Source organism: Suricata suricatta, chromosome 7 (assembly GCF_006229205.1).
Source record: "Suricata suricatta isolate VVHF042 chromosome 7, meerkat_22Aug2017_6uvM2_HiC, whole genome shotgun sequence".
Lineage (NCBI taxonomy): Eukaryota > Metazoa > Chordata > Mammalia > Carnivora > Herpestidae > Suricata > Suricata suricatta.
In genome coordinates, this window is record NC_043706.1 from 93,676,839 (window position 1) to 93,685,762 (window position 8,924).

The window sequence follows — 8,924 nt, forward strand, 5'->3', positions numbered from 1 at the left end:
TAAGGATTTAAAAATGGTGAAAGACATACAGACACAGATAAATACAAAGAAAATTACAAGTAGACCCATCACTGTAAAACAGTTGAAAAACAACAAAAGGCAAACTGTAAATGTAGTTAGGATTAAAAAAAAAAACACATTTTGTTCAGGGGCACAATAATAAGACAGCCAAATTTTCAATGAAAACAATGGAAGCCACAAAATAATGAAAAGGTATCTTTAAATGGACAAAAGAAGTGACGTGGCTGGAACTGAAGGAGCACAGGACACAGCAGACCTGGGACCGGAAGCAGCCCAGAGGCGGTGAAAAATAGCCCTGAAAGCCTGCAATAAAAAATGGGCTCCAATAAAACCGCATTGCAGATGGTGGGAAAGAAACAGAAAGGAAAGAGTAAAAAAGTAGAAGAGGCAGAGCCTGAGGAATTTGTGGTGGAGAAAGTGTAAATGGGAAGATGGAACATTTCCTGGAGTGGAAGGGATTTACAGCTGCTGACAATACTTCGGAGCCTGAAGAAAACTGAGATTGTCCAGAGTTAATTGAAGCATCTCCTAATTCTCAAAAAGCTGGTAAAGAAAAAGACAGTACAAAAAGAGACTCTTTATCCGACAGTGAATCTGATGATGGCAAATCCAAGAAGAAAAGAGATGCTGCTGATAAACAAACAGGCTTTGTCAGAGGTCTTGATCCTCAACAAATAATTGGTGCTGCAGACAGCAGTGTAGGATTTACGTTTCTCATGAAATGGAAAGGTTCAGAAGAGGCACACTTGGTGCTGGCAAAGGAGGCAGATATGAGGTGTCTTCAAATTGTAATTGTTTTTCCTTTTTTAAAAAATTCATTTGTTTTGAGACAGAGAGATAGAATCCCAAGTAGGCTCCATGCTATCAGTGCAAAGCCCGATGCAGGGCTCGATCTCATGAACCCATGGGATCATGACTTGAGTAGAAATCAAGAGTTGAAGCATAACCAACTGAGCCACCTAGGGACCCCAAATTGTAATTCTTTTTTTTTTTTGAAGAGACACTAACTTGGCATTCTTGTCCAGAAAATGAAGCTCAATGATATATGAATTGGGGGAGTTGTTAGGGATTTTTTGCTTCTATAAGCATTGGTTACATTGAACAAATAACAGCTTTCTGTAGTTGCTTCCTTTATCAGGAAAGAATATTTGAGACCATGGTATATTATTACCCAGCATTAGAAAGCACCTTTTCTTAATGATGCCGGAAATCTTCGTGGTTGGTACTCAACCAGAATTTGTATTTAACTCCTACATGCCCAGGGACCATTCTGAGCTTTTTGTTTATTTGGACTTTTTTTGTGTAAGTGAGTGTATACATAAAAATACATACATAATCGGTTTTATTATTTAAAAAAAAACATTCACCAAAACAAAAACAGCATTACATAACCATCGATAAGCCCATTTCTGGGATGCCATCATTTCAGCAACCTAAGAAGTAAATCACTTAAAGTAAATTGAAATTTTTCTTGAAGACTTAACCTTTCAAATTTTATAATTAATTGGACAGTTTAAATATAATGTAAACTATCTAAGTTGGACAATTTAAAAGTAGCCATATCAGAATCCATATCCATGTCTACAGTCATACAAATGCAAGTTGTTCTTTAAGATTTTTAATGTTTATTTATTTCTGAGAGTGAGGAAGAGCACGAGCCAGAAGGAGCAGAGAGAGAGGGAGACATAGAATCTGAAGCACACTCCAAGCTCTGAGCTGTCAGCACAGAACCTGATGTGGGACTCAAACTCATGAACCTGAGCAGAAGTTTGATGTTTAACTGACTGAGCCAGCCGGGCATCCCTAAATGCAAGTTTTTTTTGCAAGATCCCTGAAAGAAAAATTTTAGCACTACCAACAACTTCCTCAACCACATGAGAAAACTAGACTAGTCCTGGTGTGTTTAAACTAAGTAAGCAAAACTTAGTTAAATGGACATTTAAAGTTTCCTTCTCATGAATCATTCCTTTTCAAGAGGTTGAAATCTGTGAAATATTGACTAAAAGGTCACAATTTATAGAATGTCTAAGACTTTGTTCATGGAAACCTAATCATAATCAGATGGTTAGAGATGTTGACAGTTTAGCACCATCTGAAATAAATGGGGGGACAAACTTCAGTAAGCTAAATTCTTGACCTGCATGTATTTTCTTTACACAAGCTCATTCCTTACATGCAGACTCAATCTTCTCAATATTTGAGTTCTTGGTTCAGCAGAAACCAGGAAAAACAATAACTTTGTAGTAATCAGAATGTTATCCAACTATTTATTGTTTACTTTATTGTAAATATTGGTAAACGGTGGTCAATAAATAGTTTTATATTCAAAAAATAAATAAAAATCAAAGGCTAAAGGACAAATTTTTCTTTCAGGGATCTTGCAAAAAAAACCCTTGCATTTAGGGATGCCCGGCTGGCTTTCTATCTAAAAATTCTATACCCAGAGAAAGTATCATTCAAAAATGAAAGTGAAAAAAAGACATTTCCAGCCAAACAACAACTGAGATGATTTGCTGACAGACACTAGTGGGAAAACTAGTTTTTCAGGTAGAAAGAATGAATTCCAAATGGAGGCAAGAAGATGAAGAAGGGAATAAAGGGCACTGTAAAGAGTAAGCATATGAGGGAATCTAAATTAGTATTGACTATATAAATATATATGTATAGAATATAGGTGGAATTAAAGTATGTAACAATAAACAAAATATAAGTAGAAAAAGGAGTTAAAGTATTTTCAATGTCCTTAACATTATCCACGAATTGAGAAAAATATACTAATTGTACTTTAATAAGTCAAGGATGCATGGTGTAATGTTTAGGTCTCAGCTAACCAACAAAAATAAAATAATCCATGACTAGTTAATAGAAGAGGGAAATTAATAAGGTAATAACAAATACTTTCTTCAAAAGCAGTTAAGAAAGGGGGGAAAGAAAACAGAACAATTGTGATGACTAAAAAATAAAAACATGGTAGATTTGGGGCACGTGGGTGGCTCAGTTGGTTGTGTCCAACTTTGGCTCCGATCATGATCTCCCAGTTCCTGGGTTCGAGCTGCTCATCTGGCTGACAGCTCAGTGTCTGGAGCCTGTTTCAGATTCCGTGTCTCCTTCTCTCTCTACCCTCCCCCCACTTGTGTTCTGTCTCTTCTCTCTCTCTTTTTCTCTCAAAATTAATAAACATTAAACAAAATTTTTTGAAAAAAAAACATGGTAGATTTATATCCAAATATGTCAGTAAGTGTATTAAATGTAAACAGATTAAGAACTCTAATTAAAAGATAAACATTGTGAGACTGGATTAAAAATAAACATACAACTGCACCCAACTATAAGCATATAGAAAGAATAAAAGTAAGAGGAGGAAGAAATATATTTCTAACTAAAAGAAAACTGGTGTGTTTATACTAATATCAGACACTGTTGAGGGCAAGAAACTTTACAAGAAATAAAGTAGTAAATTTCATGAGGATAAAAATATCAATCCATCTGAAGGATACAGCAATTCTAAATTGTACCTAATAACACATCCTCAAATTTTATAATGCAATAATTGATAGAACCAAAAGGAAAAATGGGACATTTTAAAAGAAGATTTTTTTTAAGTAATCTATACCCCCCACTGTGGGGCTCAAAACCATGACCCTGAGATCAAGAGTCACATGCTCTATGACTGAGCCAGCCAGGTGCCCCCAAAATGGGACATTTTAACACACCTTTCACTTTTCTCATTAACTTTTAGAAGAAGCAGCAGAAAACAAAAACCAATCACAGAGATATAAAGAATTTGAACAATACAGTTAAAAAATGCACGTGACTTCTTTATTCTGTATAGAATATGGCACACAACTGCAAGATACAGTTTTAAAGTTGTGATTACACTTGGCACATTTACCCAAATTGGCTGTATGCTGATCCATAAACAAATCTCAACAAATTTCAGAAAATGTAAATCATCTTTTCCTTTCCCTTTCCCCCTGCCCTCCCCCCATAATATCTTTGTCAGGTTTGGGTATTAAGGTTAAACTACCATCATAAAATGAATGGTAAGTGTTTTTTCCTTGTTTTCTTTGGGAGAATTTATATATCTATGACCACAGTAAAAGCTAGAAATCAACAGCAAAAAATACCTAGAAAGATTGTCACATTTTCAGAAAATAAACTCCTAAATAATCCGTGGGTCAAAGAAAAATGAGAAAAAACATTTTAACTAAACGATAATAAAAATATAACATCAAAACAGGTGGGATTCAGTTAAAGCTGTGCTTGGGTAAAGACCACAATTTGTAGCTTTAAATGCAAATGGTGAAGAAAAGCTAAAAATCAGTTATGTAAGAATCTATCTCAAGAAATGGAGGAGGGAGGGGGGGGACTCAGCAAATTAAACCCAAAAAAGTAGAAACATAATGATAAAAGCAGAAAATTAATGAAATAGTAAACAAAGGTACAATGAGAGAATCAACAAACCCAAAAGTTGGTTCTACAAAAAGATCAATAATACTGATAAACCTCTGCCAAGAATAATTAAGAAAAAAGTAAGAAACTAAGTATCAATATCAGGAATGAAAAAGAGCACCTCCCCACAGATCATACACTTAAGAGAGAATCCAAGGGGGGCACATGGCTGACTCAGTAGAGCATGCCAACTCTTGATCTTGGGAGTCCAGAGTTTGAGCCCCATGTTGGGTGTGGAGCCCACCAAAAAAAAGAGTATGAGGATATTGCCAATAAGTTTGAAAATTGGAAATAAATTATTCAAAAAGGACACTGTAGGGGTGCCTAGGTGGCTCAGTCAATTAAGCATCCAACCTCATGATCTCATGGTTGGTGGCTTTGAGCCCCACGTCGGGCTCTGTGCTGACAGCTCAGAGCCTGGAGCCTGCTTCATATTCTGTCTCCCTCTCCCTCTGCCCCTCCTCCGCTTGCACTCTGTCTCTCTCTCTCTCTCTCAACAATAAATAAATGTCAAAAAGGACACTGTAGCAAACCTGAGATAAGGGAAAATAGAAATCTAACTAGTCCTATATATAGCAAATCTATAATTGAAAACCTTTACCCCCAAAAAACTCCAGGCCCACATAACTTCAGTAGTGAATTCTTCAAGAATTTAGGGAAGAAACAGCAACAATCTTACATAAACCATAAACTCTCCTAGAGAATAAAGAAGGAACAATTTCTACCTTGTTTTATGAAGCCAACTTAAAACTTAAATCCTAACAAAGATCTTCAGGAAAGGAAAATTACAGTCTAAACTTTCTTACAAGCATAGAAACAAACATTATATTCAAAATATTAGCCTAAAATATATGAAAAATATAACCAATTTGAGTTTATTCTTAGAATATAAGGAAAGTTTAACATTTAAAATTCAATGGACCCTGGCAGATACCACTGTAACCAAGTGATCGATGTTACCGTCACCAGGAATAAGACATGCATCTCCTGGTATGCTGCCCTGGGAAGAGCACATCACCCCTGAAGTATATTGCTAAGAAATGAAAGCCTTCAATCTAATCATAAGAAGGCATCAGACAAACCTAAATTAAAGGATAGTCTAACAAAATACCCGACCAATTCTCTTCCAAAGTGTCAAAGTCATGAAAGACAAAGAAGGACTGAAGATTGTCAAAGATTAGAGCAGACTAACAAGATACCACAAAATGCAATCTGGCGTTGTGAAATAGAAATGAACACTAGTGGAAAAACTAGTAAATCCAATTAAGTATATAGTATAATTAAAAGTATTGTAGTAATGTACCAATGTTATTTAAGTTTTGACAATTGTCCTATGTTAATACAAAATGAGCATTAGGCCAAATTGGGTGAGGGATATATGGAAACTATTGTTTTTGCAACTCTTTGATAAGTTAAAATTATTGCAAAATTAAAAGCCAAGATAACTCAATTAATGTAATTAATCACATGAACAGAATAAAAGGGAAAATCTTATGATTGTCTCAATAGATAGAGAATAAACATTTTAAACATTCAACATGCATTTAGGATTAAACATAAATTCTTAGCAAACTAAAAATGTAAAGAATTTCCTGAATCCTATAGAGGACATCTCTAAATAACCCTACAGCAAACAAACATCATCATCTCCCTAATTTGGAAATGAGACAAAGATGTCTGTTATCACACCTATTCAAAATTGGACTGGAGGGTCACAGCTAATGCAATAAGGCAAGAAAAAGAAATTGGTATGAGAATGAGAAAGAAAAAATAAAACTGCCATTACTCACCAGCATCATGGATAGTATATAGGAATATATATGAGTATGTATGTAATACATATTATATATATAGATACAGCTATAGAGAGAAAATCCAAAAGAACCTACAAACTAAATAAATTAGCAAATGAACTTAGGTAGCTGAATACAATATCAATATAAAAAATCAATTATATTCTATGTACTAAAAATAAATAAAAAATAAAAATTTTAAATGATAATACAGCATTATAATAACATAACAGAGGTACCTAGGTGGCTCAGTCAGTTGTGCATTTGACTTCAGCTCAGGTCATGATCTCATGGTCTGTGGGTTCAAGCCCTGCATTGGGCTCCATGCTGACAGCTCAGAGCCTGAAGCCTGCTTTGGATTCTGTGTCTGCCTCTCTCTCTGCCCCTCCCCTGCTTATACTCTGTCTCTCTCACTCTCAAAAATAAATAAACATAAAAAAATTTTTTAATGACATAACAAACATTAAACACCTGAAAATCAGTGAAAGATATACAACCAAATTAGTACAAAAAGAATAACATGTCATTGAACTAAGTTAAAGACCCAAATAAATGTTCAAGGACTAGGGTACTAGGTACTATAAACATGCTCTCCCACATCATTTACAGATTCAGTGTAGTCCCAGTCAAATTCCCAGAAACTGATAAACTGATTTTAAAATGCATCTGACAGTGCAGAGGACAGGAAGGGCCAAGATAATATTGAATGACAAAGTTGGACCATCCGTACCAGTGGTTATCTGGTTTTATTCAAAAGCTACAATGATTGAGACAGGTTAGTATGGTGCTAAAACAGATGTTTAAGATAAACATAGTAATGCAGACCAGGAGGGGAAGGCAGTCTTTTCAAAATCCTTCCGAATCATATGGGAATCCATGTAGATTTATATGAGGAAAAGTGAAGCTCCATAATGACCTCACACCATTCACAAAAACCAATTCTAGATGGACTGTAGGTTTTAGTGTCATAGGTAAAATAATATAGCAACTACAGGAAACATAGAGTATCTTTATTATTTGGGGTAGGTAGCCAAATACTTTTTTAAGGAGACACAAAAGCACTAATCTTAAAGCAAAAGACTGACAATTTAGACTACTCTAAAACTTAAAACTTTTTAAAATCAAAAGATATCATTAAAGGGGTGCCTGAGTAGCTCAGTCGGTTAAGCATCTGACTCTTGATTTCAGCTCAGCTCATGGTCTCACAGTTCATGGGTTTGATCCTTGCATCGAGCTCCATGCTGCCAGTTTGGGCCTGCTTGAGCTTCTCTCTTTCTCTCTCTCTCTCTCTCTCTCTCTCTCTCTCTCTCTCTCTCTCTGCCTCTTCCCTCTCTTGCACTCTCTCAAAATAAATAAATAAACTAAAAAAAAAGACATCATTAAAGGGGTTTATGATTCTATTTATTTAAAGTTCAAAATAGTCAAAATGAATCTATGGTGTTATGATCTGAGGTAGACTAAATAGTGGCCCCCAAATATATCTATGTGCTAATCCCCTGAACCCTAGGAAATATTACTGCAAATGGTAATGATTAAGTCAAGATGGGGAGATTTACCTTGATTATCCAAGTAGACCCAATGTAATTATAAGGATCCTAATAAGAGGAAATGCTGGCTTTGAAAATGTAGGATGAGGGCCAAAGTCAAGCAATGCAGAGTGGCTTCCAGAAGCTGGAAAAGACAAGGATGTATTTTCCAAAGAGCCTCTAGAAGGAATCAGCCCTGCCAACATCTTGATTTTAGCTCAGTGAGACTGATTTGGGATTTCTGTTCTCCAAAACTAGAAGAGAATATTGTTTCAAGTCACTAAGTTTGTGTGAATTGTTACAGCAGTAATAGGAAACTAATACATGGTCAGAACCCTGGTTACCCATAGGAGGGAAGGAAGGGGGCCCAGGTGGGGAGAGCCGATAATGTTCTATTTCCTGATGTGGGTGGTGGTTACATGAGCATAGTGATTTTGTGAAATACATCATTTGTGTACCTTTCTGAATATATAATTCAATAAAAAATTATGTATTTAAAAAGGAAAAATTCCTCATTGGAGAATATATTCTATGTTCCCCCACTACAGCCAGCACAGACCTTTGCCAGGAAGAGCTGAGAGAATAGCAGAGCAGAAGAGTAATTCCCAGATGTTACTTAAGGACATCAGGAATAGAAGCATATATTTATTTTTATGAAAGGAGGGGTCCTGTGCTCATGTTAGAAGGTAGTCTTGGCTTGTCTTATCTCTAAGGATAATCCTCCCTCTTTGAGAAATTTGTTTCTTCTAGCAGCCTACTTTTCAATCAACATATAAAAGATTAATAAAAGGTTTTATAGCAGGAAGGATGAACTTATAGACCTCATTATCTCAAGTGGTGATACAAGATTAAGATAATAAATAGGTTTTTGTAAGTTTTTGATAAATTCATGGGTGTTAGATCCATAATTGGCTACTAAATAGAAGCCAGGATGCTTGGGGTATGGCTTTGGCCTTTAAACTTGACCTCATGAGGACAATCATGTGCTTCTACTGACAGTGGACCTTGGGTCTGACTCAGTGTACCCATTCTTAGGTCATTAGGAGGAAGCAGGCCAGCAGCCTGGTCAGAGGTATAGGCTTTGCAGCCACCAGATGGAGTCTCAGAGGATCCAAGCATCAGCCTGACAACT

General features: G+C 35.8%; 1 pseudogene; it reads left to right on the top strand.

Moving 5' to 3' along the window:
* The first annotated feature begins 336 nt into the window (after positions 1 to 336).
* On the top strand, positions 337 to 1,063 carry LOC115295535 (annotated as a pseudogene).
* The last annotated feature ends 7,861 nt before the right edge of the window (positions 1,064 to 8,924 follow it).